Source organism: Mesoplodon densirostris, chromosome 2, assembly GCF_025265405.1.
Source record: "Mesoplodon densirostris isolate mMesDen1 chromosome 2, mMesDen1 primary haplotype, whole genome shotgun sequence".
Taxonomy (NCBI): domain Eukaryota; kingdom Metazoa; phylum Chordata; class Mammalia; order Artiodactyla; family Ziphiidae; genus Mesoplodon; species Mesoplodon densirostris.
In genome coordinates this window covers 150261117-150287151 of record NC_082662.1, presented here as the reverse complement: position 1 = coordinate 150287151, position 26035 = coordinate 150261117, and the positions used below count along the sequence as shown (strand labels likewise).

At 39.3% G+C, this 26035-nt stretch overlaps 1 protein-coding gene and 1 pseudogene across 2 annotated transcripts in view; one reads left to right on the top strand and one right to left on the bottom strand.

The window, feature by feature from the left end:
* Positions 1 to 26035, top strand: part of HMCN1 (hemicentin 1) — a 755474-nt gene that overhangs the window by 25309 nt on the left and 704130 nt on the right. Inside the window, exon 2 of one of the 2 annotated variants that reach the window (XM_060091136.1) lies at positions 20914 to 21004. The exons of the other annotated variant lie outside the window; for it this stretch is intronic. The gene's annotated coding sequence lies outside the window, so the exon portion shown is untranslated. The remainder of the gene's footprint in view (positions 1 to 20913; positions 21005 to 26035) is intronic. 2 annotated transcript variants of the gene reach the window in all.
* Positions 10962 to 12378, bottom strand: LOC132483235 (ras-related protein Rab-22A-like; annotated as a pseudogene).

The following is a 26035-nucleotide window of genomic DNA, read 5'->3' as shown; positions in this document are numbered from 1 at the left end:
TAGATTGATTCCATTCGGTCAATTTGGAAATAAATATTAATGCCTTAAAATATGTCTTCTCTTTGAGCCAGTGCTTATACTTACAGAAATGTATCCTAAAGAAATAATTATTACTGTGAGATTCTGGTAAAGATTAGTGACAAAAAATGTTCAGCAATTTTTATACTAAGAAATAAAGAGAAACAGTCTCAACATTAATTTATTCAGTCAATATGTATTTATTGAGTCTTGTTATATGCCAAATTCCATCATTCCTCAGAATCTTTGGGTACAGTGGTGAACAAGGCATGGTTTCTCTTATCAAATACCTGTAGCTCAGTAGGTACATCCATTCAATGAAATGCTAGGCACCCATTTAAAAATTATGCTGTAGACGTTTGCTTCAGTTAAGATGGAGTAACAGGGTTTAGATTTACCATACTGTGCTAAACAACAAAATACAAGAGAAATTATACAAAGTAATTATATTCAGGCATTGGACAGAGAGTGTAAGACTGTAATATCTGAGAGAAAGGAAGTTTTAAAAAAAGAATACTAAGAATACTAAGATTGCATCAGATTACTGCCTAAAGGAGGTTTAGGCGAGGTGGATGTCTCTGCTAGCCTTACATAATTGAAGAGATAGAGATCAGCGTTTAGGGAAGTCAAGGCTGCTAGAATTTTCAGAGTGGAGGACTTGGGAGGAAGAACTCCATAAAGAGAAAGCTTCATAGATTTCTAGAGGGATCCCCTTGAGTCTTTGACTGACTGCTGATCTGTACACATGTGAAAGGAAGTTATCTGGACCTAAGGAAATAACTGCTAGAAGGAATGGGTAGAAAATATCTGGATCACACAAAGTTAGGAAATATTCATGTTTCCAATAGCCAGAGTACAAAGATTTTATAGAGTACAATCCTTAGAAAGTAATCACTTTATTAGTGCAAACGAATTGGCCTTAGACTAAAGGCTACTCTGGATCTGCCCTAACAAAGCTTAAAAGCAAGACTCAAAAAATACAGCTGATTGCTAATAACTTCACTGCACACCAGAACAAAATCCACTGCTGTTTACAGAGTTCAACAACGAATGATGTAAAATTCACTCTTTCTGTCCATCAATCAAAAATTGTCAGGTGTGCAAAGAAGTAGGAACATACAACCCATAGGAGAAAAATCAGTCAATAGAAAGAGAATCAAAAATGACAGAGATGTAGAAAGTAGCAGAAAAAGGACATCAAAACAGCTATTATAGGGCTTCCCTGGTGGCGCAGTGGTTGAGAGTCCGCCTGCCGATGCAGGGGACATGGGTTCGTGCCCCGGTCTGGGAGGATCCCACATGCCGCGGAGCGGTTAGGCAGGTGAGCCATGGCTGCTGAGCCTGCGCGTCCGGAGCCTGTTCTCCGCGGCGGGAGAGGCCACAACAGTGAGAGGCCCGCGTACCGCAAAAAAAAAAAAAAAAAAAAAAAAAAAAAAAAAAAAAAACAGCTATTATAAATGTATTTGACATGTTCAAAAAGGTAGAGGAAAACATGATGATGATCGAAATCAAAGATATAGAAAAAGACCTAAAAGGGACTTTCAGAGCTGAAAAATAAAATATCAGAAACAAGTACATTGGATGAGATTAACAGCAGATTAGATACTGCCAAAGAAGAGATCAATTTGAAGATATAGCAATAGAAGCATTCCAAAATGGAGCAAAGATATAAAAAATTTTTAAAGGAACAGAGCATCAGTGATGTGTGAACCAATATAATGCAGTCGATCACATGTGTTACTAGAAACATAGGTCCTAAAAAAAGAGGTGGACAGAACAGAAAAAAGAATTTCTGGAAACAATGGGCAAAATTTGGGGAGTTGATTGTTTGCAAAGGGAAAGAAGGTAATTTTTTGGATGATGGAAATATTTTATATCATAATTGTGGTGGTTACACAATTTTATTCCTATGTCAAAACTCATTAAATTATACTTAAAATTGGTAAATTTTACTGCAAATCTATCTCTATAAAAATTATGGTCCTCTTCCCAAAAATGATGTGGAGAATCATGAAATGATGATGGAAGAGGTAGTAAGGTTAAGAAAAAAGCTTATAAGTTTACATTACATTTTGTTTTTTTTTGTTTGTTTTTGTTTTTGTTTTTTTTTTTGCAGTACTCGGGCCTCTCACTGTTGTGGCCTCTCCCGTTGCGGAGCACAGGCTCCGGACGCGCAGGCTCAGCGGCCATGGCTCACGGGCCCAGCCGCTCTGCGGCATGTGGGATCCTCCCGGATGGGGGCACAAACCCGTGTCCCCTGCATCCGCAAGTGGACTCTCAACCACTGCGCCACCAGGGAAGCCCTACATTTTGTTTTTGAAAAAATGCAGAAAAAGGCTAAAGAGATATATAACAAAATATTAGCCCTACAGTTTGCTGTGTAATAGGAATTTTTTGTGTGTGTGTGTGTGGTACGCAGGCCTCTCACTGTTGTGGCCTCTCCCATTGCGGAGCACAGGCTCAGCGGCCATGGCTCACGGGCCTAGCCGCTCCGCGGCATGTGGGATCTTCCCGGACCGGGGCACGAACCCGTGTCCCCTGCATCGGCAGGCGGACTCTCAACCACTGCGCCACCAGGGAAGCCCGGAAAAAAGTTTTTAAGTAAATTATTTTTTCTTCTTTTTACTCATGTTTAGTTTCAATTTTTAATTTTTTCCCAATCAAGAACATGTATTATTAATGTACAAATAAAGAAATTGCCATTTTTTTGACTTCAAGAAACCTAGGAGTTTGGGCAATGGTCAGAACAGGCACCTGCCAATGACTCCTGGGAGAAAGGAAAATATAAATAGTGTCCTTCTGAAATGTAAAAGACAGCAGCATCTTTGTAATACATCTATTCCACAAATTAGTTGAGTATGATAATCCTGCATCATGGCTGTATAAAAGAATGCTTTTTTGTAATGTGTTTTAGAAAAACAATTCGACCAGTGAAATCTGAAAAGAGAATTTATTGGCTCATAACTGAAAAAGCTGGATCTAGGTTTTCAAGTATCAAGGCTTTTCTTCTATCTCCACAGCTTTCAGCTGTTTTCCTTTTTGATGACTTTATTCTTTAGCTTCCAGATAGCCTTGATAGGTATAAGTTCATATTGTTGAGTCCATGTACTGTTTTCATTTCTGCCAACATTGCTACATTGCTCATGAACTTTATCAGCAAACACTGGAGTGGCAGTTGGAGGACAGTGTGGCCTGTCATCTGGTCCAATTCCTCAGTGGGGTCTTTTGGTGACCATTCATATAAGCCACAGATACTCTCACAATCTGAGTCCATTCAGAGAGTTACATACCTTTCTCCAAACCTCACCTTCAATCCTGCAATGTCATTCCTTCCAAAAATTGGAACATCTGACATTAACGCATTCTAATAAACCTGTATAGATTTATCCTCAAGCCATCAGTATTTATAGGCATACTGGACTAAGAGATCTCAAGTTTCTACTCACAGTGGGGTTTCTTTTCTTCGTTGTCCCTCAGAGACAATGCCTCTAGAACAGCAAATACAGTTAGAGATGCTACTTGATTAAGCTTATGATAATCCACAGTTATTCTGTAAGACCCATCTTCCTGATACACTGATCAAAAGGTAAGGTAAATGGAGATGTGATAAGAATCACGACCCCTGCATCTTTCAAGTCTTTGATGGTGGAACTAGCCTTTGTGTTAGCAGTGAGAGTTCAAAGAGTTTTTACTTGTCCATTTCTATCATAATACTCCACAGTTCAAGAGATTAATGTGTAGATTCTGTGCAATTCTGGGTATACCTACTCAAGCTACACACTCAGAACTGGGGATATGATCACATAGTAGGTTTATGGCCACCCTGGGCCTGTGAATAGGTGGGTTTATCTGTATGATGATCTCTAACTATAAATGGTGTACCACAGGATGGGTCTCCAGGAATTAGCACATTTTGAAGCCAATGTCAATAAAGGTTCAAAGGACCGGGTATTTCCCTCTCCGGTGCATAGTTATCTTGTCAAATGATCATGCTTCCCAAGTTTTCATAGGAAAAGTTAGAAGGGGGATGTATAATACCTGCTTTCATGTGCTTGCAGGTTTCTTCCTCAAAAGTGCCTTGCTGGGCTTCCCTGGTGGCGCAGTAGTTGAGAGTCCGCCTGCTGATGCAGGGGACGCGGGTTCGTGCCCCGGTCCGGGAGGATCCCACGTGCCGCGGAGCGGCTGGGCCCGTGGGCCATGGCTGCTGGGCCTGCGCGTCCGGAGCCTGTGCTCCGCAACGGGAGAGGCCACGACAGTGAGAGGCCCACATACCGCAAAAAAAAAAAAAAAAAAAAAAAAAAAAAAAGTGTCTTGCTTTCCTTCCAGGTCTATGAAATGACTCCAGTCAGAGAACTGGATGAGGAGAGTGGCTGTTATAGTAGCTCAAATCAGCCCTTTGTTAGCCAGACCTAAAGTTTTTAGTTATATAAATCAAGTAGGACCTTAGTGGGCTACCCACTGTTTCAACCTGAGGGGACCCACAATTAACTAGCCACCAAAAAGCGTCATAATTGAATGTCAGACAGTTCTGCCCATTAGGTTATCTTGCATTTGTGTACCTTGCATTTAATCATTAAATACCAATACTCAGCCTCTGTGACCCCAGAATCCTGGTATTTTTCAATGAAATCAGTGGAGCCCATTTCCAATGCAGCATTTCTAGCTCATAGACAATAACTAGGTGAGGTCATATGAGACCTTCATGCAAGGCAAGGACAGTTTTATTAAAAGGAGGATTTGAGGCTTTTTCCACTGGTAATAGACTACTCAGCTCAATGTAGTCAGTCATCTGAATCTTCCCATATGTCCTTATTTCAAATCTTGGGGCTCTAGTCTTTTATTACTGCTGCCCTTAGTTTCACCTAAGATATTTGCCTAGGCTGTAAATTACATGTAACGAACATTGTAAATTGGCAACAGCTAAGATCAATCTTTAAGTTTGTTTTAGGACTATTACAGGCCTGCAGGAGCAAGAGGGCAGAGACTCATATAGGACCATTGTAGAAATCCCCTGATTATTGGTCTGTATTTTTAGCTTTGAAAATTTTAGCTTCTCTTTCTTTAAGCTATCAAATGTCCTTGCATTTCTTCAGTCCTTTTATACAGTAGTTATATGCTATTGGGTCTCCCCAAACCTGGCTTCAATGAGTTCTTCATTCCAGCTGACCATCATTTGCCCTTGACTGCCGTGGGCTACCAGAGTTTCATCCATTTACACCAACTGTGTTTTTATTCTTTTTAGCTACCATCAGGTCAGTTGATAGGTTCCAGATTGCCCCTGTTTCATTAGGCATCTGTTGCTTGTACCTCATACCTGATACAGATGTCTGCTCATTTAAGTTCCATGATAGGCAGAACAGTGCCTCCAAAGATGCCCCTGTCCTAATCCCTGGAACCTGTGAATGTGTTAAGTTACATGGCAAAGAAGAATTAAGGGTGCAGATGGAATTAATGTTGACAATTGGCTGAATTTAAAATAGGGAGACTAGCCTGGATTATCCAGGTGGACCCAATGTAATCACGAGGGTCCTTTAAAGTGGAAGAGGGTGGTAGAAGAAGGGAGAGTCAGAGGAAGACTAGTCAGAGAGCTGCAATGTTGCTGGCTTCAAAAATGGAAGAAAGACGCCTCTGAAAGCTGGGAAAAGCAGAGAAATGGGTTCTTCTCTGGAGCCTCCAGAAAGAAATGCAGCCCTGCTGATACCTTGATTTTAGGACTTCTGACTTCTAGAACTGTAAGAGAATAATTTTGTGTTAAACTACGAAGTTTGTGATACCTTATTGTAGTAACAATAGAAAACTAAAGCAGATTCTTAGTTTCAAGCACAAGAAACTAAATGGCTTTTAAGTAGAAGAGATTTATTGAAAGAGTTTTATCAGATAGCTCTCAGAATCTCCGGGAAGGGCTGGAGCACAAGCTGCAGAGGCTCCCTGTCCGAAGCTATACCACAGTCTTCCCAAGGACATGATTCACTGAACTGTTGTAGTCCCCTTAGGGGCATAGCCACTGAGCTTGCACTGTTGATAGAAATGCTGGACGCTAGGTATCAAACACTGTTGGTAGAACTTCAGCCTCTCTCTGGAAACTGAATGTATGAGCAGATGCTATTATGCATCATCCTCTCTAGAGGATATAGATTTTGTGCATTCTTTGGATCATTAACATTTAACCAAAACCTGGAATCTAGATGTATGACTGTCTTGGCTTGGCTTTTATGCTTGCACCATAGCTGCAAGGGATTTTGAGAAAGTGAATATCTGGCATAGTTGGCTTTTCTGCTCTGCTTCCAAGGTGGTGGATTCCTCACATAAGAAGGCGATTCAGCTGCTGGTTACCATAAAGTATGACTAATGTCTACCACAGCATTCACAATCCTAGAAGAGGAGAGATTTTGTCTCCCAGGGTCTGTTTCAATCTCTGAGAAAGATTCTGATTGGCCTTGCTTGGGTCCTTTGCTGACCCCTGTAACAAATTATTGTTTAAGATGAGTAGGAGGTTCACTGATAAGCTGGTTTTGGTGGGGACCCTTGACTGACAGCCCTTTATGGAAAGATGTAGGTACCCAAAGGAAAAGTGGTTCAGTTATCAGACAAAAGGAAAAAGGAAAAAAACATTATGATAAAAAGAGCTTATGACTGTAGCTAGACCCATTTGAGTGAAATCCCAGCTATACTGCTTGCTGGTTTGCAAAGTCCAATTTACTCAAATGTACCTGCATTCTACCAGAGGAGTTGAGTCCTGATTCTGGTGCCAGGTTGCCTCGTGTGTGTCCAGGTTCTGTCACTGCTAACTGGGTGATATTTGTGTTTCAACGCCCTCATTTTTAGAATGGGTATAAGAATAGTACTTCATAGAATAGTTGTGATTAATACATGAGTTAATAAATGAGCTTAGAATAGTGCCTGGTACATAATAATTGCCATCATTAATTATTATTATTATTTTAGTACAACTCAGACACGCAAAGAAAGGAACTTAAAATTATTTTATATAACTAATCTAGTTTTCATACTGTTATATCTGCTAATGGGGGTGGGGTGTGGGTGTGGAGGGGAACTGAAAATTGCTATTAAGAGGTAATTTAAATAGCGTCTTTTAGATACAGAAGCAATACGTTTAAAACTCAAACTCCTTATGAAACTGTCTCCCTTCTCTCATGGGGTCTCACCCCCTCTCTCCTTTCCTTCCCTAATGTGAACTGGGTGCAGGAAGAAAATGTAGATCATCATGGCACTCGGGCGGTCTCCTGTATCTTCTCAGATGTCCATCTGACTGGTGTGGCTGGTCAGATCTTGTCCCTGGAATCTTGAGCTGGTGGCCATTGAAGTATGGCTGGCCCTGCCTTGTTTTTGACATCAAACTGTTATCTTCCCCTGAAGAATTTGGGTCCTGCCATAGCCTCCGTATACAAAGTCCCTGCTCACTGTGGCCCTTCTTCCTGACTCTAGGCTGCTTGGCTTCAATTTTCCTGGAATGCCCAGAATTTCCATCTGTTTTATCTCTAAATTTTATGGTATGAGTTATCACCCTCTACCATTCCTACACGGTTAACCCTGCACCCTGTTGAAAATAGCATGTAAAATGCTAGTCTTCTTTAAGGAGTTTGCTATTTTTTTTTTTAGGCTATTCTTCTGAGAAATGAGGATTAAGTTCTTCTGTACTTGGATTAATTGGGTGTTTCTATTCCCACCTGCATCTCCTCCCCACGATTTTGACTCTTAGAGGATAGTCAGGATTCCTGAATCTGAACTTCTTCCTTTTTTTTTTTTTCTCACTCTCTCCTGTCATCTCCAGCTCCCCCAGTGAAAAAGATTTCTTTTTCTCCTTCTTCTGAGCATTGTATCATATCCTGAGTTCTTTCTGGCTTTGTTTCCCTGCTTTATCTTTCAGGTCTGGTTCTTAGTATTTCAAGGAAAGGCTTTTGAGTTTGCAAAATTCCACTCCTTCTCAACAGAACCTAGTGATCAAAACTAAAAATGGAACTAAAAAAGTATAATTTGCAAGTTGAAGCTGAGCAATAACTTTATTTCTCCTGTGAAAGTGTTAAATGCTCTTGATTTTACTGGGTAGGGAGCAACAAGGCAATATACCAGTTTAATATTTTTAAAATATGATCCTTGTTCCACCAGCTATGCAGTAGATACTTGATAACAAGCTATTCTTATTTTATGTAAATATACTTGTTTAAATGAAGCCAGGAAATAATGCTTACCTTTATGCCTAAGTATTGGAGTTGCTTAGCAATATACTAAAGCTCTATACCACTCATTCATTCATTCACTCAACAAATATAGATAGATAGCCTATTATATGCCAGGACTTGCTTTAAGTGTTCCACAATTTCCTTTTAGAGTTTAGGCCAAATAAGTGACATTGCTTTTAACCGTGAAATTTTCTACAAGGCACTCCCAGATTCTTCAGTAAGTTGGGTATGACCCAAGATGGATCACGTATATACCAAATCCACCAGTTAACAAATAATAATTTTTCAATATAGTGTCCCAGTTCAATGAGGTTAAATTGCTTCTTTTGACCCCACTCAGTATTAGCTGAGTATGGGATGAATGATCAAGTTGTTGGGAGTGGCACTGCAGATCTTCCTGTCTGACCAAACCCAGCCCAGCGTTATTGCCAGGTTCCTGGATCTCCTGTTGGTTTCCTTCTTCTTTGCACCCAACCCTGGCCCTGAGCTCTGACATTGGCCATGGCAGCAGAGGACGGTTAATGGCAGTGATGAGTTATACTGAATCCAAGGAGAAGGCCCTTAGCTCACTGAATTTTTGGAATGGGAAGCCTGTGGTAAAATTGATGTCTATTACTGAGGAGCTAAAGGCACTGTTGCAAGTAGCAGAGTCCTGACTATGTCTTTTTGACCCTCTGTTTTCTATTTTTATGTAAACATGGTATGATTAGACTTTAAATCGTGAGAAGCTCATGGAGAAAGCAGGTAATTGGAAACATTTTGGTTATACTGTATGTATCATGTATAAATCATATTTACCATACCTAGTTAGTGAGATAATAGGTAAAGCTCTAGGTAAGTTTACTATAAAAATAAACTTCTATAACTTTATACCAGTTCTCAGTAATGATAAAAATATAACCAATTTTCCAGAGATCATATGACTCTTTTTGTACATGTCAAGTATATTTGAAAGTGTTTTGCTATATGTGAAATGGCAATTTTTCATGTTCAAAAGCAGCTTTTAGAAAGATAGGAATAGATATGTCAAGATAAAACTGAAGATGCTTGCCCATGCAGGAAAATGTCATATGTAGTCAGATTGGCTTGTAAGTGCAAAAGCTTCTTATAACTCTTGAATCCTCTGAAACGTGTTTTTTCCCTGTGTGCTAAGAAAACTCACACAGGTAGCTCACCAGTTGTGACATGCCTACTATGAGGACTATTTCCTTGGAAAATGATCTCAAGTTACCTATGCTTCTGGGACTAAGTCAAACGCCTGAGAAATTTTTTGGAACCAAGACTGAGATATTTTCCAATTTTTGAGCTGATTCTATGTAGCATATGTGTTCCTAAAAAGCTGCCTTAAACTGTGTATTTGTCAATAATTTCAGTGCACTAAGGAATCTTATTATTTAGAGGAACTCCCAGGCAAGTATCCAGAGCAAAAATCATCTTGTGCTCTAATCACAACCTAATTTAGCTGTTTTATAACTTTTTAAAAAAGCAGGACATACCTGGTTTATATTCCACATATTTAAAATAAGGTTTTGAAAATACTAGATTTATATTTATTAATGTATAAAGTACACGGATGTTAACAGTACAGTTTTATGGGTTTTGACAGATGTATGCACCTAGGTGACAAACATCCCAATAAAGATGTAGAACATTTCCGCAACTTGTAAAATTTCCTTATGTGCCTTTGCAGTCAATCTCCTTCCTCCCTCCCAACCATTGTTCTAATTTTTATTACCTCAGTTTAGTTTAGCTTCCTCTTGAACTTTCTATAAATGGAATGCTCTCTTGCATCTGGATTCTTTTGTTCAAAATGTTTTTGAGATTTATTCATGTTGTTATGGGTATTAGTAGTTCATTCTTTTTTATTGCTCTGGAGCATTCCATTTAGTGATTATGCCACAATTTGTTTAACCATACTTCTATTGAGGGACATTTTAGTGTCCAGTTTTCAGCTATTATGAATAAAGCTGCTATGAACATTCTTTAAAAGTCTTTGTGTGGAAATGTTTTCATTTGTCCTGGGTAAATTCTTAGGAGTGGAATTATTGGGTCATAGAGTAGGGATATGTATAATATACAAAGAACTGAAAACTGATTTTCTGAGGTGGTTGTTGCATTTTTCTCTCCAACCAGTAATGTGAGTGTTCCAATTGTTTCACATCCTTGCAAATATTTATGTTGTCAGTTTTTAGCTGTTTGCGTGGTAGTTCTCATTGTGGTTCTAATTCGAATTTCTCTGATGACTAATGATGAATACTTTTTCATGTGGTTCTTGGCCATTAATGTCTTGTGTTTCCTCTTTTTTATAAGTATATTTTCAAGTTTTACCTATTTAAAAAGGATCATCTTTATTATTAATTTGTGGTAGTTCTTTATATATTTTGGATATAAGTTCTTTATCAGATACATGGGTCACAAATATTTTCTCAGTTTCTGCATTTTTTTAATGTATTTACATAATTTATAATCTGTAAGCAATGGTCTTGTAAATATAGAGTACAACTTTACATAGGCTAAGCAACAGATCATTGTCTCCCCCACCAAAATATCTCGGTTAAATAAAAAAATTGACAGCATTTACACCACTTGCTTTACTTTCCCTCTTCTTCCCTTTGTAAACCACTGCTAGTCAGTTGAATCATCTGCAATTCAATTTATTCCAGGCAGCTTCTCTACCACCACCACCTTGATCGTGACAGCTTCCTTAAAAAGGTGCCAATAATGTGCCTGGTGACACGCATGTGACAGGGTCAGGATGCAAACCCCGGGTGAGGCATGCACCTGCTGCTGTGAGTTTACTGTGCATGTCCTGGGCTGATGTACCCGATGGCAAGTGCTTTAGAGATGGCAGGGGTGAAGCCATCTCCATCAGCCCTTATAAATAAACCATTTTAGCTTCAAATAATGATAACTGCCATCCCTCCATTTATGATAACCGACCACATTCTAAATGACACCAAGGAAATGGTATCATTGGTACCAAATGGTATCATTGGTATCAATGGGAAACCGAGGAAATGATAATCTCCACAAGGTCTTTTTCTTCCCTTAAGAACCACAAAAGTGCTAATTTTCCCTTTACAAATGTTACGTAAAATCTTGATTACAAAACTACCCAACAATTTAATCCTACCATCCATACAATTATACACTCCTTCTCAGCAAGGTCAAAAGCCTATGATGCAGTCCCTTTTTACACCAGAGATTCTTTACAGAAGAGAAGTCCACAGACTGAAATATTATTGCTGCAGTCTCCAAAGAGGAAACAGAACCGGTCCATTCCTGTGGATCCTTGTTGCCCGAAGAAGATACAAGACCGGCGAGGCGACCCCTGGCGACAGGGCTCCAGCCCTCCCGCTAACTTTCAGGACCACCTACTTCACCGTTGAGCCTGGAGGCCGAGGCTCAGTCAGCAGCAGCTCCGTTTCGGCTCCGAAGGCTGTCTTCGGAGTTTGAAGCCCTTTCCACCGGAAGGCGGGTTGGCATCAGTGGATGGAATTCTTCGACTAATTTCTATAAAGAGTTCGTTTATGTTTATCGCGTTTTTTGCGCTGGTCTCTACAAAAATTGCATGGATGGAGTCGGCGTAGTCCTTAGCATCTCTCTCCATGACCTCTCTTACGTCGATAAGATCACACTTATTTCCTGCAATGGCAACTACAATGTTGGGGGGGCCGTGCTGTCGGAGCTCTTTTACCCAATTCTTTAATGTTGAAAACGTCTCTTCTTTTGTGATATCATAAACAATAATAGCTGCAGCCAAGCCGCGATAGTACATTGGCGCTAAGGCACGAAACCTATTGTTGGGTTGATATTCGGGTCAAAACTGTCTTCCACGAACCGCCACACAATACTTGATTTACCTACACCTGTATCCCCCAGCAGACACACTTTGAGCTCCCTCAGCGCCATGGCCTGGGAGCCAGGGGCGCGGGCCCGCCGCCGCCCTAAGTTGAGGAGGGAGAGGCCCGGCCCAGCATGAGCATCCCCCAGCGCCGCCGCAGCACGGCCTAGCCCCGGCCGCGGGGCGCGTAGAGGCGGCGGCCGCCCGTTCGCCAGTCCTCGGCCTGGTCCGTCCGTCACCAGCCGTGCGGGGCCCGCCTCAGCAGCCGGGACGGTGCCGCGGGTTCCCAGGCGCCACCGCTGCCGCCATCTTGGGACGCCACTGCATTTTTTATTTACTTTCTTAATATGCTTTTGATGACACATAATATGTTTTTAATTTTGATGAAGTCCAATTGATTACTTTTTATTTTTGGTTAGAACTTTAAAAAATCTTATCTACAAATTCTTTTTCCATCTAAAATCATAAAGATAGTCTCTTAAATTTTCTTCTGGAAGCTTTATAGTTTTAAGTTTTATGACCAATCTCTAATTTTTTGTATGGCCTGAAATGGAAGTTCAAACTATGTCTTTTTGTGCATGGATATATATTTTTTTCTGGCACCATTTGTTGAAAAGACATTCTTCCCCCATTGAATTGCATTGACACCTTTTGTCAACAGTTTTCCATTATTTTTGGACTCTACTCCTCTGATCTATTTGAATATCTGTATATTAATATTATACCATCTTAGTTACTGTAGCTTATAGTAAATCTTGAAATTAGGTAGCATATGTACTTCAATTTTGTTTTTCTTTTTAAAGATTGTTTTGACTATTTTTAGTCATTCTCATTTTCATATAAACTTTTAGAAAGTCTTTTAATTTCTACTTTTAAAAAGCCTTGTAGGGTGTTTTTTTTTTTTTAAAAAAAAAAGCCTTGTAGGGTTTTTAATGTGATTACCTTATTTACTTTTTTTTTTTTTCTTTTGCGGTATGCGGGCTTCTCACTGTTGTGGACTCTCCCGTTGCAGAGCACAGGCTCCGGACGCGCAGGCTCAGCGGCCATGGCTCACGGGCCCAGCCGCTCTGCGGCATGTGGGATCTTCCTGGACCGGGGCACGAACCCGTGTCGGCAGGCGGACTCTCAATCACTGCGCTACCAGGGAAGCCCCTGGAAACATTTTTGATCTTTGTCTCCACCAAGCTACAAGAGGTATTTTTGCCTGAAAGAGATTAAAACTGAAAAAGTATTTTCAGGTGGCGTCAACTTGCTAAGAATTGTAGAGTTTATTTTTCTTCAGTTGTCTTTATTTTCAATATTTTTACACAGTAGAGGAATTCTATGGCATTTTGATTTGGAAAGTTTAAGATTCACTGGTCTGGGATTCCAGCCTGGGAGTCAGGAGGATGGTATTTTTTTGTTTGAAATTCCAAATATCTGACTTAAGGCCAGTCTTCAAAAGCTATCCCTGCCTCTTCCTGCCAAAACAAAGGTAGTGTTGCTTATCATAACCTAAAACTCATGGAATTTTGTAATTGGATATGACCTTAGAGATTACCTGCTCTTACCTGGTAATTTTATGTATGAGGAGACTGGGACTTTGAGGGGCTGAGTGATTTACCTAAACAACATTCAACATTCGGCATGTTCATAGCAGAGCTGGAATTTGAACCCTAGACTCCTGTTACCAGTCTAATGTGTTTTTTACTCAAATGCAGTGAATTTAGAGAATATTTAGAAAGACTCCAAGATTCCAAAATAATGAGTCTATACAAAATTTGACTAATAAGAGTTAAACGATTTAAAATATTTTAAAAATGCTGTTACCTGAACTTCAAAGAGCAGTGTTTATCTTCCATAGCTGAGTTCAAATTTAAGCAATCATGTCAGAAGAGCCCCATAAACCCTTGTCAAGTACCAAATAATCTGATTTAAAGGAGATATCATTTTCCTCTTTATTTTTGGCATAATAATATCAATTTGTATAGCTTTTAAAGATTACAAATGTTTCATTTGAGCCTCACAAATAGCACTATAAAAATGACAGCTAGTATTTACTGATTGCTTACTATGTGCCAGGAACTCTTCTAAGAGCTTTATATCTATTAACTTTGTCCTTAAAACAGCCCTAGTTACTGCTATTGTACTCATTTTATAGGTGAGGAAACCAAGACACAGAGTAACTTGCTCAAGGTCACAGCCTTGAGGAAGAGCTGGGACTGGCCCTAGAATGGATACTTTTAGTCATGTTACTCTAGAGCTGCTTAGGTAAGCAGGGTAAAGGTACAGATTGTTCTTTATCTTTTTCCCATGAAGTTTTTTTTTTTTTTTTCCCTCAGTGCTGCTATTTACCTGGAACACTTTATCCAGGTACCTTTTTCCAAGGCCATATGACGCATTTTACAACTTGGCACTGGTCACGTCTAAGGCATTAGGGAGAACATTTCTCAAGGTATTAAGAAAAATCATGATAAATTTTCTTGTAATGGAAATAAAATCTTATTTTTTGACCTTGCTATATTTGAGACTTCAAATACAGCAATTAAACCCTTAGACAATATATCTTGTTTTCTACCTCACCTCTTTTTTACAGATAGGTCTTTCCTCTGTTACACTATTCAGTTTGCCAGAATTTATTTTGGGAAAAAATTTATAATTACATATAATTCTCTTTCTATATGCTAAAAAAAAAAACCATCAAGAGAATGAGAAGACAAGCCACAGACTAGGAGAAAATATTTGCAAAAGACACATCTGTTAAAGAACTGTTATCTCAAATATACAAAGAAATCTTAAAACTCAACAATAAGAAAACAAACAACCCAATAAAAATATGGGCCAAAACCTCATATGAAAAGATGTTCCATATCATATGTAATCAGGGATGTGCAAATTAAGTCAACAATAAGATACCACAGCACATCTATTAGAATGGCCAAAATCTGCAACTCTGATAGCACCCAATACTAAGGAGGATGTGGAGCAATAGGAACACTCATTCATTGCTGGTGAGAATGCAAAATGGTACAGCCGGGGCTTCCCTGGTGGCACAGTGGTTGAGAGTCCGCCTGCCGATGCAGGGGATGCGGGTTCGTGCCCTGGTCCGGGAAGATCCCACATGCTGCGGAGCGGCTGGGCCCATAAGCCATGGCTGCTGAGTCTGCGCGTCCGGAGCCTGTGCTCCGCAACGGGAGAGGCCACAACAGTGAGAGGTCCACGTACCGCAAAAAAAAAAAAAAAAAAAAAAGATACAGCCACTTTGGAAGACAATTTGACACTTTCTTACAGAACTAAATATACTCTTACCATACAACCCACCGGTTGCATTCCTTGGTATTTATCCAAAGGAGTTGAAAACTTATGTCCACACAAAAACCTGCATGTTATAGCACCTTTATTCATAATTGCTAAAACTTGGAAGTAACCAAGATGTCTTTCAGTAGGTGAATGGATAAATAAACTGAGGTACACCCAGACAATAGAATATTATTCAGTGGTAAAAAGAAATATGCTATCAAGCCATGAAAAGGCAAGGAAGAAACGTAAATGCATATTACTAAGTGAAAGAAGCCGGTCTGAAAAGGCTACATACTGGATGATTCCAACAATATGACATTCTGGAAAAGACAAAACTATGGACACAGGAAAAAGATCAGTGGTTCCCAGGGGAAGGGATGAATAGGTGAAGCACAGAGGATTTTTAGGGCAGTGAAAATACTTTGTATGATACTGTAATTATGGATACATGTTGTCATACATTTGTCCAAACATGTAGAATGTGCAGCAACAAAGAGAACTGTAATGTAAACTATGGACTTTGGGTGATTGTGGTGTGTCCATGTATGTTCATCAGTTGTAACAAATGTACCACTCTAGTGGTGGATATTGATGATGGGAAAGGCTGTGCATGTGAGGGGAAAGGCAGTGTATGGGAAATCTCCCTACCTTCCTCTCAACTTTGCTGAAAATCTAAAATTGTTCCAGAAAGCCTTAAAAAAACCCAGTTATAAGTGGAACTAAATGACCCATTGGATGTAATATAGATGGAAAAAAATGAGTCTAGGGGGATGGGACTAGGTGAAAGATAGAGATTTGCAGGTGGAGATAGTGAGTTCAGTTTTATATTTTATAATATTTATTTATTGAGCACTTAGCATGAGCCAGGTACTGATTTTTCCCATCCTATAGATGTGAAACTGAAGCTTAGAGAAGAGTCTGCAACCGAAGTCTTATTACAAGCAAGAGATAGAGCTGGGACTCGAATCCAGATCAATCTGATGCATTTCTTATCATCCTGTCATACTGCCTGTGAGATGCTTGTGAGACCATCCAGCATAAAATAAGTCTGGAATCCAGGATTAGGTATGAATATGGCCATTGAGTTGATGAATTGAAAAGAAGACAAAGATGACTTGCCACTTTGGGTGAATTTAGGTGAGAGAGACACTTCATGACAGAGAAGGCAAGAGGCAAGGAAGTATGCCAACATAATTGGCGTACAGGCCCAGGAATGTGTTAGTCATCTGTTATGGGTGAGTTGTTATCCAACTCTAATCAGGTGACCCACACTGAGACAAGAGTAATGGATAGGAATGTTTTATTTATAGTTGTCCATAGATAGCAGCTGCCTTATGCATGTTGAACCTTTCATCATCCTCCAAACCATCTTCTTTTTGGGGGATAATGCTGTAGAAAAATACTTGAATCTGGACAAGCACTCACTGTGCACCAGTGCTGTATGGAAAAAAACAACATCAGAGTTCTGGTCTGCTGAAAGCTCAGACCCTAACCCCAGCTGGGACCAGGGTTCTGTAGCCTTGACCTTAAGATGAATAAAATAAAATGTGAAAATAAAGAATGCATCTTTTATCTGGTTATGTTCTGTTACTTTAAAATAGTTTAGTCTTGAATGTCAGTGAAGCCCCATGACTTTTTCAGCCTCCCACCTCCCATTAAACTAACCCAAAGATAGTTTTCTTCATTTCTCTGTGCTGTTGTCATCTTATACAGAGTTTCAAGACAGTCAGAAGCAGCACCCAAATCATATTTTTTCATCTATCCTATTTTTAAAGAAAATTTTTATATCCAAAAAGCATGTGAATGTTACTTCCAAGAAACAATCTGAAATGATAACTTCAACCTTCTTTCTGCTTTTCTTCTTGAGCAGTGCTGCGTTGGATCAGAGAGTCCTAGGTTTCATTGTAGTTCTGTCAGGGAATAGCAGTGTAACAATGGCCAAGATACTCAGATACACTGATCCTTAATTTCCTCATCTGTGAAGTGAGGATAACACCAATGCTTTAGACTGTGAAGATGCAATGACATGTATCTTTTCCTCCTGCTGAAAGAGAGAGAACTGGGGACAGTCATTTTGTGTCTGGATAGGTCTTCAGTAGAGCATGGGAAAATCTTCCTTTGATTCTGCCTCTTACATATTTTCTTTGCGCTCCATTGCAGCCTGCCCTGGCCTCAAGCCTCCTGGTTTGAGGTTGTGCTCTACTGGGCCATTTGCTTATTTCTCTCAAATCCTCCTTTCTGTTGCTTCACCATTCCCCTACTTTTTAGAGCAGGCTCAAGGATTAGTATATCTAAGAAGGTAAAAACAATAAATAAGAACAGATAAAGGGGTGGGATAAAATTGTCCTTTGAAACCCTCTACTGCAATTCTGCATATGTCTAGAATCTAGGAGGTACACGGGTATATCGCAGTCTTTGCCTGGCAAAGTAGTTCTGTAGGATGCAAATCTTCAGCCTTTTCTGTGCTGAGGTAAACACCTGAATGACATTCTCGTGCTTGACATACTTCCTTGGAGGCAGAAGTGAGATGGGTTGCAGGTTATGGACAGCTCTTAGAGCCCCTTGCTGTATCTCTCCGTATTCACCCCAGTTTCTCTCCTGTAGAAGAAATGCAAGTGAATTTGAGAGGATTATGGACACGCCTTTAATCAATCCTTGTGTATAAAAAAAGTGAATCATCTTCACTGTTTAGTACTTTTTATTAATACGTTTACTGCCCCCTCATTCACAACTGATTGTACCCTGGGCCTCAAAACTGCAGTTGGTTGGTTGCAAATTGCTGCTTTAGAAAGATCTGTTAATCATCGATAAAATCAGATGGTCCAGTGTGGTGATTTCTGAGGTTGCTTTGAGCTTTAACATTTTATGTTTTGCTCACATTGTGCCACAAAGTCCCAGATCTTACTGGTAATAGATAGCAAGGGTGCTTCTGAAAGACCTGGTGCTGTGGGTTGAGTCGTGTCCCCCAGAATATATGTTCAAGTCCCCAGGTACCTGTGAATGTAATCTTAATTAGAAATAGTGTTTTTTCAGATGTAGCCAAGTTAAGATGAGGTCATACAGGGTTGGGGTGGAAGCTAATTCAGTGCCTGGTGTCCTTGTAAGAAGAGGGAAACTTGGACTTGGACACAGACAGGGAGAGAACATCATGTGACAGTGGGAGCAGGGATTGGAGTGAGGCAGCTGCAATCCAAGGAGCACCAAGTGTTGCTGGTCACCTCCAGAAGCTAGGAGAGAGGCCTAGAACAGATTCTCTCTCAGAGCCTCCAGAAGGAACCAACCCTACTGACACCTTAATTTCAGACTTCGAGCCCCCAGAGCAGTGAGGCAATACCTTTCTGCTGTTTAGGCCACCCAGTTTGTTGTAATTTGTTATGACAGCTCTAGGAAACGGATACACCTGACAAACTTCAGCTCTGGCCGATCCTGACCAATGTTTAAAGTTTGGCATTCTGTCATCCCTGTCACGTGCCCTGTGACTGGACACGTCTCCAGTGGGCACGTGCACGAGACGTGCAAGTGGACTGTGGACCTGCTTCTCTTGCCTCTCCCCACAGGGAGCCTGCAGTCTGTCTGGTCTTTCTAAGGTATTTGTTTTTCAATTTACCTGGCAGTTGATTCCCCTGGATTCTCTTGACCAGCTCCTGCTGTGGTCTTTCTGAGAGGGTGACTTCAAACCTAGACTAGAACTGAGAAGAGATTTTAGAAAACAATTCTTGGCTTCCATTAGCTGATGTAATTTTAATTTATAATTTTCATGTCAGGGTGATCACCAGGAAATTTAAAAAAAAGGCATTATCTGATAATCTCATGACAGTGTCATTTTATGCTGATGGGGTAATTTGTCCCTTTAGAGAGAGCTATTTCTTGAGTAATTATTTTGGGTACTAAGTGACAGGCTCAGACTATTTTAGGCCTTTGTGGCCTTGTCTCATGACATGCACTTACCTTGAGGATAACGCGGGTGGCAGGTCTTACCCGTGACTCACTCTTCATCCAGCAGTTCGCTGCACTGTTCATGTCTTTAGCAGATAGAAGCATTTGACAAGGAAGCCTTGGAAGATTTGCTGCCAATGCGATTTTTATGTAAGACTGGCATGAAAGATTGTTCTTGTGCCTTACTAAGCATCTTTTCACTCAGACTAGATTTCTTGGTGACAGCCCAGGAAATTCACTAGATGTGAAGAAATGTGTGATAGCCAAGTACTACATTTGATAGTTTTATAAAAGTTTTCCAATTTGAAGCTGCCTCACTTAAACTAATATGGGTTTATATAAAGTTATCTTCATTTATGCTTCCTAAAATGTATACTTAACTAACTATATTAACTTTTACTAAAAAGAGTAAAGAGATACAGACTATTTAAATTTATTTAAAAATATTTAGAAAAACCCTTCCAACACTTACAAAATACAACACATTTCAGGGTGATGACGTATGCATTAAAATAATGTTCAAGGGGCTTCCCTGGTGGCGCGGTGGTTGAGAGTCCACCTGCCGATGCAGGAGACAGGGGTTCGTGCCCCGGTCTGGGAAGATCCCACATGCCGCGGAGCGACTGGGCCCGTGAGCCATGGCCACTGAGCCTGCGCATCCGGAGCCTGTGCTCCGCAATGGGAGAGGCCACAACAGTGAGAGGCCCACGTACCGCAAAAAAAAAAAAAAATAATAATAATAATAATAATGTTCAAATCTGCCAACTGCTACCTTGTCCCCTCCTTCACCTAAAGTGACCAACATTAAAGAGTCTTAGTGTATCCTGTCTCACCTGTCCATGGCCTGGGTTGTAATTACAGCTTTTCCACAGATTCTCTGTTTCAGATCCACAGCTAAAGCGCCAAGGTTTTTCAGTGCTTAAGAGATGGAAATGCTATTTTAGTAATATTGCTTTTTGAATATACAAAGCTCTGTGAAGATGAGGGTGAAATGTCCATTGCCTATTGTGCCCAAAAAGAGTGTGAATGTTCAGATTTATAATTCTTATTATTTACCTTTTGTATATGAAGAAACTGAGATTCAGATAGGTTCAATGACTTGCTCTCAAATATTTAAAATGACAGCAAAACAGGAAGATCTCCCTGTTATAAAGGCCCACTGATTTCATATCAAGAGTATGAGAATCTGCTCTTACAAAAATACTGAGACAAAATCATAGAGTGTAATGCAATCCTACTGATTAAAGGATTTGAAAATTTTTGGCCTATCTACAATTTAATTACTTTACTGGCTATTAGCTACAAACCTTTTAGCTCCTTAGTGGTTTTTAAAATGTGAAGAAGACCTCAAGTCAAAGAGCCCAAAGCAAAACACACTGTTTTTTCCTGATAATGACATTTTTCAGACGTGATTTTTCCTGCTGTCACAGTGTGATAAAAGGCTTGGGTTTATAACTTGACCTAAGCCTTACCTTGGTCTTGCCCAGCAGAAATATGTGTTTCACTAAATTAACAACGGATCTTAAGGCAGAAAGTCAAGCTAATTCCCAAAGTCATATTTTGTCCCTATAATTTGCAGGTGTATAAGGACCACAGAAATCAGTTTAACGTAATTTTCCCATTTTTCCTGTTCAGCTTCTGAGATGCCAACTACTGTTTTCAATTTGTCTGGGGATTTCATCAGAGCTGTCAAGAATTTTAGTGGCTACAAGGAGAGACCCTGAAGGTAAAGTTTACTGATTTATTACTGCATTCATATAAAACACTAGTGGACTTTTGAATACCAGGAAATATAAGAATGATCTTTCTTACATTCAAAAAATGAGAATTTGTGTATGATGAAAATAATACCAAATATTAATATGGTACTTTTCAGTTCAAACAGTGCTTTCATTTCATTCCTGCAATAACCCTATATATCAGCTAGCTGAGTTGTTCAGCTACAGTGACACCCAACACACACACTTACACACACACACACAAACATATATACACACAGACATACACATATATGTTCGGTTTTCTCTCACATAAAAAATACCCCAACACTACCATCTCCTCAAACTGTAACCCCTATCTCACAGTTGATTAATTTCTAAAATTCTTGAAAAGGTAAAAAATGTTCCCATGACTGTCTTCAACTCCTTACTACTACTCCATTAAGTCTGTTTAATCTTTACCATTATAGAAAGCTTTTAGTTGTGAATGACTTTCTTTTCTCTGTATTTATCATCCAAAGCTCTCTGTAGTTTTGGATTCTATTGATCAACTCCATGTTTTCTCTGTCTAGGCTTTTAAGTGTTCCTCACCATGGCTTCTGTGGCAATGCCGTTTTCTTCCCAATTCTATGGCCAGGCCCTCTCTGACGTCTTTGCTGGTTCCTCTTTCCTTTCTTCTGGAAAATGTGTACATTCCCTAAGGTTGTGCCTGTGACCCTTTTTTCTTTCAGGCTCTCCCCTCTCAGCCTCAGGCCCCCCTGAGCAATGATTTTACCTGTTTCTGTTCATCCTCCTCCCCCACTTTCTACAACAGCCATCATGTTGCACCCTGACCCCTTCCCCAGCTGATGATCATGACCCTCCTATAATGAGAAAGCAGGGCTGGGAAAGCTGGATGTGAATCCCTTTGGCTTTCTATCCGCAGCAAGCTGACCTCCACATGTACTCATGCTTACATCCTCTCCTCCAGCTTATGAGGAAGAGAGTGCCTCTTCCTGCTCAAGATCAATCCTTACTCACGATCCTACCCCCTCTGTCCTTTCTGGGAACAGAACCTTGTTCTATGGATTATTTCCTCTCTCTCTCTGTCTGACATTTTCAACCTCTTCCTCTTTATGTTTGGAGCCCATACACATGTTCATGTCTCTCCAGTCCTTAGAAGTGCCTGCCTTGATCCAGGGCCCTCTCTAACTACCAACCTATCTTTCTCTTTCCCAGCAGGGCCAAGCATCAATAAGTAGAGTCTAGAAATCCTTCTATTTCCTCTCCTTTAACTCTTTCTTCAATTCAGTGTTTAATGTCAGGCCTCTGCTTTTACCGAGGTTTTCAGGGACATTTAATTGGCTCACGTCACCAGCGTAACTTAATTTCTCAGCAGCAGTTGACACTGCCCACCACACCCCCCTTTTCAAGACTTTGTCCTCTTGGTTTCCATGAAGCCACTCTCTCCTGTTCTTTGATTATTCTTTGTTTCTTCTGAGCTCTCCTCCTTCTTTCTTATTCTTCAAATTGTTTCTCTTTTCCTTTTCCACCGCCTTCGGTCTTCCTCCTCTTCCTCCCCCCTTTTTTTCTTTTCCCCCATTGATGCTCTCCTTTGGGCTACAAGTTTAAGTCCCATTTTTACTCCGTGGTACAAATGACAGACATCGTTCACATGCCAGACACTTCCGATGGGAGTGTCTGTGTCACTGGCCTCAGTGTCTTCTTTCTTACTCATCAGTAGCGCATATTAGAAGGCAGGTGAATGAGAGTGGTTGTTATCAAGATCACCTTGCACCCATTTTTATTTCTGGGGGAAAAAAAAGTAAATAATTTGTAAACTTCAGTACTTTAACGTTTACTAGTGATAGATTACTGGAAACACACCTCACAATTCATTGGAACACATTAGTGTATCATGACAACTTGATTGGGAAAGGCTGCTATGTTAGGTGTTCAAATGATTGTTGAATTGATTTGGATTTATATTAATGATCTTGGAGTTACTTCCTGGAAATTTTTAAACCAAAAAAATTATTTCCCCCCAAAAGACTCATTAACTTATCTACCTATTTATCTTACCAAAAGGTAAAATTCTTATTCTGGGAGCATACTGGATTGGAGCAGCCCTGTCCTCAAATTCTTAGAATTGAGCAGTGAGAAAAAATCATTCTGGGGGGTCTTAATGGTTTTCTGTATTCAAGAGTCCTATATTACAAAGAACAGTTTCTAAGGTAACTAAGATATCATTCAGGTATTAAAGAGACCCCTTTTTCTGGAACCTGCAAAGAATGAACTGAATGGAATGGCACATATTACCTTGAGGTGCTCCGATAAGTTACAATATCTGAAAACTTGGATAGGAAAAGATTAGAGATGTATGTAAATCAGGGCAGCTTAAGTTCTGAAATATTACATATCTTCTCATAGTGGCTTTAAAGATAACCTTGCATTTCATGACTTCAGTGATTCTAAAATCTGGAGAGATAATATTCTCTAGATATTTATAGCAAGCACATTCTTTTATGTTTATTTTTATAATAATTTGAAGTAGATACTCCAGTCACAGTGGACTATTAAATCTGCTTTGCCGTTAATAATTAAGGCTCTGAAGGCCAAAAGTTAACCTAAAAATTTACATTGACCCAGCTCATGTTTACTAATATTACCTTTTTCCCTCTAGCTGTCCCTACCTACTTCTATTTTTAGCTTATTTCAGTAGAAGTATGCAACAACCCTCCTATAGCAAGCCCACCAATTTACTTCAACAACATTAGATTAGAAGCTTTGTAAAAGGTGGGAACCCTGCCTTATACTTCTATTCAAGTGCTTTATACACAATTGACATGTAATAATTTTTAAAAGTTTTGTCATATCAGTAAGTAAAACATTTGTAGGAAATATAGATTTCTTTGAAAGAAAAATTTATTATCCCATTAAGCAAAGATAATTACTATCAACAATTTAGTGTGAACCAAAGGGTGGCAAACTTTTTGTATAAACAAATAGTAAATATTTGAGGCACATTGGACCTTGCATTCTCTATCCCAACCACTCAACTCTGCTGTTGTGGTGTGAAAGCAGATGTAGGCAATAGAAGACAAGAAAATCTGTAGACAATGTTTGTAACTGTGTTCCTATAAAACTTTATTTGCAGAAACAGGCTGGTTGGATTTGACCTGCAGGCTATAATTTGCTGACCTCTGTATACACTATCCTTTAAGCCCGTATATATGTAATATGTATAATAATGTATATGTAACATATAACATATATATATGTATGTATATGGTGGTTTTTAAAAATGACATCATAAAGAGATTACTAGATATCCTTTCAAATCTTGGAGCCTCTGGGGATTGTCTGTCCTATAGAGCATGGATATTTAATTGCCCCAAAGGGGGAAAATATTGGTTCTTTAGGGGTGGAAAAAAACCCTTAGCTCTTACAATATTTGTGGCTCTCCAAAGTTCAATTCTACCCAACAAAATCTTATTTTTTAATATTTAATTTTGGGGAGGAGAAAGTTAGGTAAAAATGTCTAAAAAGTCTCCTTAGGAAGATAACAATGAAAAAAAAGTATTGCAACATTGTTATATGAATCTTTGTCTTTGATTAGGATATTTTTCAAGTCTATAGTTTTTAAGATAGCTGACAAATTATTACAAATGCAAATAATTCTTGTCTATAGATTTGCAAATGAATTTTGTACAGTGGAGAGACCATTCCCACTACTCATCACTAGGAAAAAGCCAGTTTTGTGTCCATTTGTAAATTTATCTCAATGTTCATTCACCCTATGTAAATTTGTGGTTCTCTAATTTCTCCTTTGAATTGGTTGAAACACTTGCCTAGTTCCCTCATTTTATAATAATGAATTAAATAAAAATCTTTGACAAGTGTATATTTTATATCTTATGAGAGTCATGGTTTCACCTTTTCAAAAAGATACAATTAACAATTTCCATTGGTTTGTAACAATCTTTTGCACTTGACAGTATATCAAAAATCTTTCCATATCATTACATATTTTAAAGATCGTCAATATTCAATTAAATGAGCATGTTTTAAAAATGATCTTTTACTGTTGGAAAACAATGAATTATCACTTTATGAACAAGCATAGATTCCTCTCTTAAACATGCAGAATATGGAAAGTCATAAAGTGTGTCAAAAGCCTGTTGCTTAATTTTTTGGGCATACTGCTTATTTGCTTTCAGTTTCGTGTTGACTTTTTCGAGGACGTGGGCCAGTGGACATAGAGGCCAAGCTGTTTTCATGGCTCTATTTGTTGACAGAAGGTTGCATGTGTCGCTCCTATGAATCTAAGATCATTCTGGGGAAAGCACTGTGCCCTGGCCCTGTCAGAGGTACACACGAGGTGCAGGACACTGAGTACGCTCCGATGCTTTACTTGGCTCAAAGTACCTAGTCAAGATTCAGTTTGGCTTGCAATTTATTTCAGGAACATGGAAAGGCCACTGTTTTTCTGGGCTTTATGTTACATTGCCAACTCTGAACCTCTTTACCCTCTTACTGCACAGACCCTAATTTCTAGCTCCCATATAAATGTTTTATATTCTTTAAAAAGTTTAAAGTTTAATCCAAAATTGTAGAAATGGATCTTCTCAGATTTTTATCTATCCTGTTTAACTCTTGTTACGGTTGCCTCCCTCAGACCCTCCCTCTCGCTCTCTCCCTCAGCTTCTCTCCCTCTTTACAATTGCCAGGTGAGTGGGTAGCAAGTGCCAATTCTCAGAATAATGTTTTTAACTTCCTTTTAGGAAACCAAATAAATTAATGTTTTATACACAGAGGGGAAGGCAAAGATAAGATAAAGTCAATTTTACAAAGTGGTTACTAGTTATACGATCGGAGTAGTGAGATGGAAGTCACCTCATCCAATATCCTATAAAACAAGCCACTGTTATACATCTGCAGCAGTGGTATAGCTAATCTATTAATGTCATTTTATCATTGCTAGAAAAAATATAAAATGCAGCACTTTCAAGATCAACCAGCACTTTATAAAATGGTGCTAAATTACATCAAGACAAGAA